Raw genomic sequence first — 8,284 nt, forward strand, 5'->3', positions numbered from 1 at the left:
TTGGAGTTCAAGAAGTTATCACTAAGGGGGGATAGGCTCCAATGCCTCCTTCCTTCTCCTATTGTGTCATATTTGTACATCCTTCAATCCTATCCCAAGTTGTTCTTAAGGGGGGATGTTAGGATATTCTGACACATAGGAAATAGTTAAGTATAACTTGGTCTAGTGTAGAGTTAGGTAAAGTGTGCTTCTTTACTATGTACTTTTGTAACTTACAATTCAACGATCACAATATGTTCTAGACATGAAGTATTTCGACAGTTCATTCTCTCCTCGGTATTACCAATACTTGATCCGTGGCTTAACACCCGATTGGTCCATGATCTCTATTTAAAGAGCATGGAGGGTCATTTGCAGGTTAACCATTCATGAGAGAAGCTTATGTAAATTTTCATTCTTTTACTAATAAATTGCCTGAAGTGGTTGCGTTGGCTCAGGTTGTGGACTGTTTCCCTCTTTGAGGGTTTTAACCACATCAACAACACTGGTGTATTGATCTTTGATCTATTTGTGAGTAGTGTCCTTTGGTGTTCTGTCTGAGGAACTTACCCTATAAATTCCTATAGAAGTATGATGATTGATTAGACAAAAGCATATTTATCATTCTCATCATGAAAGTTCCAGATATGAATGAACAATCAAGTAGGCAAATGGATTTCAAAGTCAATTAATTAACTTCCCCCATTCATTTCACCCCTTTACTTTACTAATTTCCCATAAATAAATTCTAAGTACTTAAATCCTTTAAGTCAAATAGGCTCAGAGCATTACTTTGACTTCTGGAGGGACCAAACCCTCGGCTTAATGACTAGGACAACAAGTACTAGATTCCCCCTCATTAAAAATTCATCTCCCTTCATTCCCCCTCATTTCCCTAATAAAACCCCTTTTCCTAAGGGTAAAATACTATTTGCCTAGGAAAAGTAATCACCCCCATGAAAAACCCCTTGTTCCCAAAAACCCACAAAAACACATTACCCCAAGTATTAAATATTAATAAAGTTCACAAAAAGAGCATTTTCTTATTGATTTTTCCGTTTTCCACTCATCTTTTCATATTAATTACTAATTTATATATTAATTCCCATTAAAACCTAGTTCCCCGTATATATATAGCTCCTACATATTAATTAACCCTACCCCTTAGTTTAAATATAAACTACAATATATAGTCAACCCACTAACTAATCGATCTGCGATTACGTTAAGCTAAACCTCATTTAAACTCTCCGTTTATCACCCCGATAGCTTAATCCTGCCTTAATCTATCATTTACCCTTATATCAACACACTTAAGCGTTTGTCGGGCCCCCCATTAGCCTGCACGTAGCTTCCCTGCCCAATCACCGTGCGATCGCTTCCCTCCCGATCAGATGGCCCTTACCCATATCGGGCCAACCCATGCACCAAACGATAATCACCCGAAAAGGTGGTTTTCCTCCCAGACCCCAATTATACATGTCATTCAATAAGTGGAATTGGACGACCTCTCCTCAATACCACCAAGTGCCCAAAAGAGGTGCGATAGAAACCATTTCCCATCCCTCCGCTACACGACAAAACAATCACTGTTCACCCCATACCCGACAAAATTGACTTTTGCGCATCAAGCCAAAAAATCCCCAAATCATTGGTTTTCATTATAATTTCAATAGTAAACCTCTGAAACGCATACACACACCTACGAATGTGTGTGTCATCAACCCATGTCTAGTTGCACTCCAAAGACACCACAGAGCACCTAGTTTGCTTTCCAACCTACACAAAGCCCTTTCGACCATTTGCAGTCACCAATCGTCCTGTTTAGAGCCATTTTTACCTCATTTCTGGGTATTTAAGCCACAATTCACTGAAAACCCTATCAATTTCAAAGAAAACTAGTGATTGAGTATTCTTAGTTAAGTTTAAAATTAATTAAAGAAACTCAAATAACCCAAGCCTACTCTGTGCTAAACCACCATTGCCCTAAAAACACTACAAATTACCTCCCCCATTCTCAAATCCACAAGAACTGAGAATGGCTACCCCAATCGCCATGGATGTGAGACCCATCTCTACACCCCACTTAGACCTGGACCACCTCCCCCTAGCTGATAGGGATTTCTAGATAAAGGACACCTCTATCCATGAATCCTCGCTCAAAGTATACTGCCAAAGTAGGGATAGATACTTGAACTAGGCTGATGAAATTGGTCTGTGGGAGTCCAATTTGCCTAAGTACTAGTTCCCCATAGTCCACATGTCCCAGAAATTGTACATTATTGCCATGCCAACTACGTCCCCAGTCAAAGAGCAATCATGTCCCCCAACAAGGCCATACTTTTCACTATCACTGCTGAATCTATAAATGAGATGCTACAACTCCAGCCTGGGCAAAACTTGACTCCCCTCTCCATTGGAGACCTGTTGGACTTATATCCCAAGCTCAACCCTACAAGATTGACCCAAGTAATCATAACCTTCATCGTAGAAGAAAAGTATGCCCCCAAAGACCCCCCCCATATGTGGCAGCTTTATGTTCACCTTGGGGTAGAAGTATTGTGGATATGATATCTAGTGTCCTAGGTTATACCACCAGTGAATATATTGATGAAATTATTTTAGCCTTCATGTCCATATACACTCCAGGACAGCCTCCTGTTGTGATATATGTCTATGCTCAATTCATAGCTGACAAGATGCATGAACAGTTCCTTGGAATGAGTAATGGGAGAGTCTTCAAATACTCCTCGGTCTATTATCACCTTTTCCTATATTACCAGTCAAACAAATTCCCACTTACCTTGCAAAAATTGGACACCAAGGGCCAACCAAGATCAGTTATCTTCTGGACCCCATTGATTCATTAGCATCCCTCCCCCTATTCATGTAATGAATTCATAGATTCCTTTGTCCACCCTGTCATGACCATGCTCAGTGGAACCCTTCCACCAAGAATCAGTCCTGAGAATAGGAGAGTCCTTCATCTAAACATCAATCATCACGTGGGAGATTGGTACTTGTACCAAAACCACACTGAAATCAAGATTTATGGTTGTGAACTTGCCCCATACAAACTACCTAAATACCTCCCAATGAGGTTATTTTCCCTGGAGTACTATAGGCAGATAATAAATTCAGATGAGGTAAACTTTGTTAAAGCCAAAAAGAAAGCACAGCTCAAGATAAAACACCAATTGGGTGATTTTATTTGTAATAGTAGAGAAGCTAGAAAGGAGGTAGAACTAATCCTTCAAAGATTAAAACTATAATAGAGCTTGATATGGAGATATGATCCTTTGGATTTCATCTGCAAAAGAAGGTAGAAAAACAAGATGGCTCCCTATATCCATCACCGCATCCCTGAGATAGAAAAGTATGCCAACCAATTGCAATGGGTGGAAAACACTTTAGAGGACACGGATAATACTGAAGTTGCTGTGAAAAACACATTAATAGATCTAGAAAAAAAATTGATGAGGATTCTTTACTGTAGGCCAAAATAGTCAGATAGGCCAGAACCATCAGAAGAACCAGCAACTACTTCAAGTGCCCATCTAGTCATGTAAACTACTCAGAATGAGGAGAAGGTCCCAAAAAGGAACATAGATGGGGCTTCCACTTTAGGAATGCCTACTTCTGATGTACAACAAGAGTTAAACAAAAGGCAAAAGCCCAATCCAGCCTCTGAGCAAGAGTTCACTAATGACTCAGCTGAGGTCACCAACACAGAGGTTGAAAAAAGCAAGCCCACCACTCCATCTGGGAGTATGCAGGAGCCCTCCACATCACAAACTTTGATATTGATGAGGTAACAAAGTGTTGAGGTATCCTCCTTGAGAATGCCTGGAGATAAAGATCAAGAAATAAAGGAAATATACAAAGATATTAAAGCTAGGAATGAGAGACTTAAAACCCAAACATATGCACAGTATTTGAAAATGACCCCCACCAATCAAACAAGGCTAATGTCAGCCTTTGATATCAAAGAGGGGAAAATGCAGATGACATTTATCAAGCCAACCACTCAGCAGCCAAGAGCAGCATTAGATTTCAAAAGGTGGACTTTAAAGTATTGGAAAGGTATATTCATCCCATTGACCAGATTGAACTGCACAAGCAAATAGGGGAGATGATATACTCCACATTAATAGGGAAGTCCATTGCTTCCCACCAATTACAGAACTCCCTAAACAATATATCAGAACAATTTCAGATGGAGAAGACCTCCTCACAGGCCAAGGATAATAGAATCAAGTCCTTGGAGGACTTAGTGATTGAATTGGGACATGATCCCAAAGATGTAAAAGCTGCAGAGCAGCTGATTAAAAAGAAAAATGATTACATTGTTGCACTCAAGAAGCAGCTAAAGATACCCCAGCCGCATCACCCAGAGACACAGGAAGACCTAGAAGCACAACAAGGACATGAAGATCTCATGGACTTGGTCCTGAAACTAAACGATCAACTCAAGGAGACAAAGGAGTTGGACACTTTAATTCAGTCGAAGCAAAGTGAATTGGCCACAACTTCTAGAACTATCATCCCCACAGTATCTACGGCAGTTCCTTCCACACTGGAACCCACAATTCCACGTGCCACAACATTGCCAGTAACAGTAGAGTCTACAACAGCAACGTGTACACAGGGAGAGAAAGAAGCAGAATTAGTAAAATCCATGGAAGAGATGTCTATCCAGGCTACAAAGATGAAGAGACTAAAGGAAAGGGTAGCAAGTCTGGAAACTGATTGTAAACTTGCCCAACTCTAGAAAAAAGAAGAAACACAAAAGGCATTGAGAATGGGCGAGAGAATCAAAATCCTGGAGAAGGATTTAACACTACAGAAACCACTGGGACAAACCAATGAAATGCTCTGGGAAAATATCATTGACTCTTTCAATGATATTTGGCCATCAATTCAAGTTATATTTTAGCAGACAGAATTAATAAAGATAGCTACTGAAGCTATCCAAAAAGTAAAAGAAGAACTAGGGAATAAACCAGAGAATGCCAATCGACTCATCCACTTTCTAAACAGCAAGAATAGATATGAGCTCCATGAGCTTAAAATAGAAGATAGGACTAAGGCCATTCTAGAGATTAGGAAGTTTCTTTCCAAAAGAAACCTTATGCTTAACTTAGAAGAGAAGTGCCATAACATGCAGGTAGCCATTGATAGATTCATGGCGAAGTTTTAGCTTTGGTCATCAATGACAAGCTCATGCCTCAATTGGACTATGGAGATAGATTAAGAAAATTGGTTAAGGAACAAGCAAGTTCTTCTGTAATAAAAGCCCTGCCAATAGGCAAAGTGTTATATGACACATTGGAGAACTTGTTTTTTCTAGAGCATGAGGTGAAATACTTGTTCCTCACTAAGCCAAATTTTGCAAAGTACACATAGGCAGATGAAATCTACAAAACGATGATGAATGTAAAACTACCTAATGCAGAATCGTGGAAAAATATGACAGATTTACTGTAATAAATTTACATTAGAAAGTTATTGTACAGTAAATGAAGGCAACCAGTTAAAACAGGTAAAAGCAGAGCAATAGGGTCAAAGAGCAGTAGGGTCAGAGAGTATCAATTGAAAGATAAAAGTGAAGAATATTCCAGCATAGAAATGCTACAAATATCACCCAGTTTAAAGGGCTCCAACTTAACTGAAACAAACAACAACACCACAATAAAATGGACAGCATGAAGCAGTTCAACATCTGTCTCTATCTTCATGCAAGAAGCTATTTTTATTCCTTAGATTAAGTCTCAAGTTATTTTGAGATATTTTGTAAATATTTTTGTATATATACTTCATATTTCGATGTATTAGGTGTGGATTCTTATACTTTCAATAGAATTTTGTTCAAAGATTGTAAAAAAGTTTGTATCACTGACTAGGCCAGCATGCTAGATTGACGAATAAAGATCAAATATTTCAAGGGATTCATGTGTAAAGCGTAGTACAAATGAGTAATTTTCTTGTGTTGTTTTATCTCCCTTAAAGTTGTTTCATAATCTTAAATGTTTCAGAAGTCTGAATGTTTAACTTGAATATTATTTCAGAATTTTCTTAACTGCACTCTGTCTTACTATTATACATTCTTAATGTTTTCTCTTAAAGTATCTTAGCTAGGGGATTCTTAGCTTTTGTAGTTTCTCCTCTGGTCTATAGTAAAGGATTCTTAAGTGCCCTCTACTCATGATTCATTGTTGTTCTCCCATCTTAGCCTCGGTCTGAGGATTCTTGATTTCCCTCTCACCCCCATTAAGACTCATTTCACCATTTAGTCCAAGGATTTATACTTCACTCCACTATCTTGCCCCTTGAACATTCCCTTTAGTGATTTAACTCCAACTTTGCTGCCCCTTCTTTGACTCCATTGCCCAATGGCCTGAAGGCATCAACTTATCAGACTGTTTTAAGGATTCCACCACCAAATATTCATACAAATCAAAAACCCCCCTGAACTCTAGAACTAGCCTAATATTTAATCAAACATAGCTAAATTATATAGATAAATCCCTCTCTGAGCCATAGGTTGGCTAGAACCTATGCTTAAAAGTTGGTTTCTAGTTACCTCGAAGCCTTCCCTTCTTCCAAAAATTCTAAGGAAATGTTTTGAGTGATAACATAGTGGTGAATCCATTGGGGACTTCGATACTCAGTCTCTTAAAGCTTTAAGGAAATCTTAATCATCATCTTGAGCCCCTTAATGTCAATTTCTACAAAAGTTTTAAAATTTGCACTAAAAAAACATTTAAAAAGTTATAATTCTGGCTACCAGGAAATCTCATTATACCAAGGCCAACCTGGATCCACACCCTATAGTTATTGTGGATGATCCAAACAGAAAGAAAATCCAAAAAATAAGAGAGTTCAGCTGATAAAACACCATTAGTTAAAGCTAATTCTTGTCCTAATGAGTGGTTGTTTTTAGAAGTTTTACCTTTTGATTTGTAATTTGATCTCTCATTGTTTAGAACAAAATCTGAAAGTGTGCTTAATGAAACTGTTCTAGATCCTGATTTTATTGTAGACCTTGAAGTTCAAAGAGCTAATATATCAATTGATGAATATATTATGAATACTCCACTATCATCCATTAATACTACTCCGACTTCTGAACTTTCTACTCAATCCTCCAATGTTATTAATACCCCTTTCATCACTACCACACCATCCATTATTTTCACTACAGTTCATTCCATTGGCCCATTCATCCCACATCTCCCTATACAACCTGGGATCCTGTTTCCACCTATAGACACTCCCACTTCACCCGTTAGCCCTTCAAGTTCACTTATAAATACTTCCATCTCCCCTATACACACAACTATCCCTTTTATCCCAATTTCCATTATAGAAACCCCTTCATCCACTGTTAATATTTCAAGTTCAATTGTAGATATTCCAACTTCAGCTGTTAATATTCCAAATTCCACTGTTAATACTCTGGTTTCAATTGGCAATCTTTCATTTTCAACTGTAATTACTGCTAGCTCATCCATCTCCATCTCAACCCAAACTAACCTTCCCTTATCTCCAATCCAAGCCAAGCATTTAGCCATGGCCAATAGATATGCCCCTTTGGTGTTTCTTGGTCAGTTACATGACCTACCTCAGGACTATCAAAGCAAAATTCAATTATTTGACGCTACAGGCCTATACACTGCTTAGCAACATGTCAACATAATGAATGATTATTTTGAGTTACATGAGATAGATGATGAAGATGTAAGAATGAGACTTTTTGCCCAAACATTAGCTAGGGAAGTTAGAACCTGGTTTAGAAACTTACCTGCTGGTAGTATTGTAGATATGACAAACTTTCATAGGATGTTCATCGAGAGATGGGAAAGGAAGAAGAACCCATTGGAGATACTTTATGAGTATGAGAACATTAGGAGAGGTCCTAAAGAATTAGTTCAAGACTACTACACCAGGTTTAATAACACTTATAATGCCATCTCTGCCAACCTTAAGCCTCCTCCTGATCTCACAATGATGAAGTTCCCTGATGTTTTTCATCTAGATATGGCCTACCAACTTAGGGTAAGAGAGCCTGCAACCCTAGAGCAAAGCCAAACCAATGCAGTAAAAGTAGAGGATAATATTTTAGCCAAAAAGGCCCAAGCAAAGATAGAAAGGAGAGTAGGATTTGCTAATGAAGCTTCAACATCTAATGGTAAAGTAGATCTTTTGGCCAAAACTGTAGAAAGAATCATGGATAGGCTTAACAACCTAGATAGAAAAACATGGGATAATCAACAAGTACCCCCAATTAGGAATGCTAATTTCA

This window comes from Pinus tabuliformis, chromosome 5_2 (assembly GCF_031772625.1).
Source record: "Pinus tabuliformis cultivar Carrire ecotype Pingquan chromosome 5_2, CPIR1, whole genome shotgun sequence".
Lineage (NCBI taxonomy): Eukaryota > Viridiplantae > Streptophyta > Pinopsida > Pinales > Pinaceae > Pinus > Pinus tabuliformis.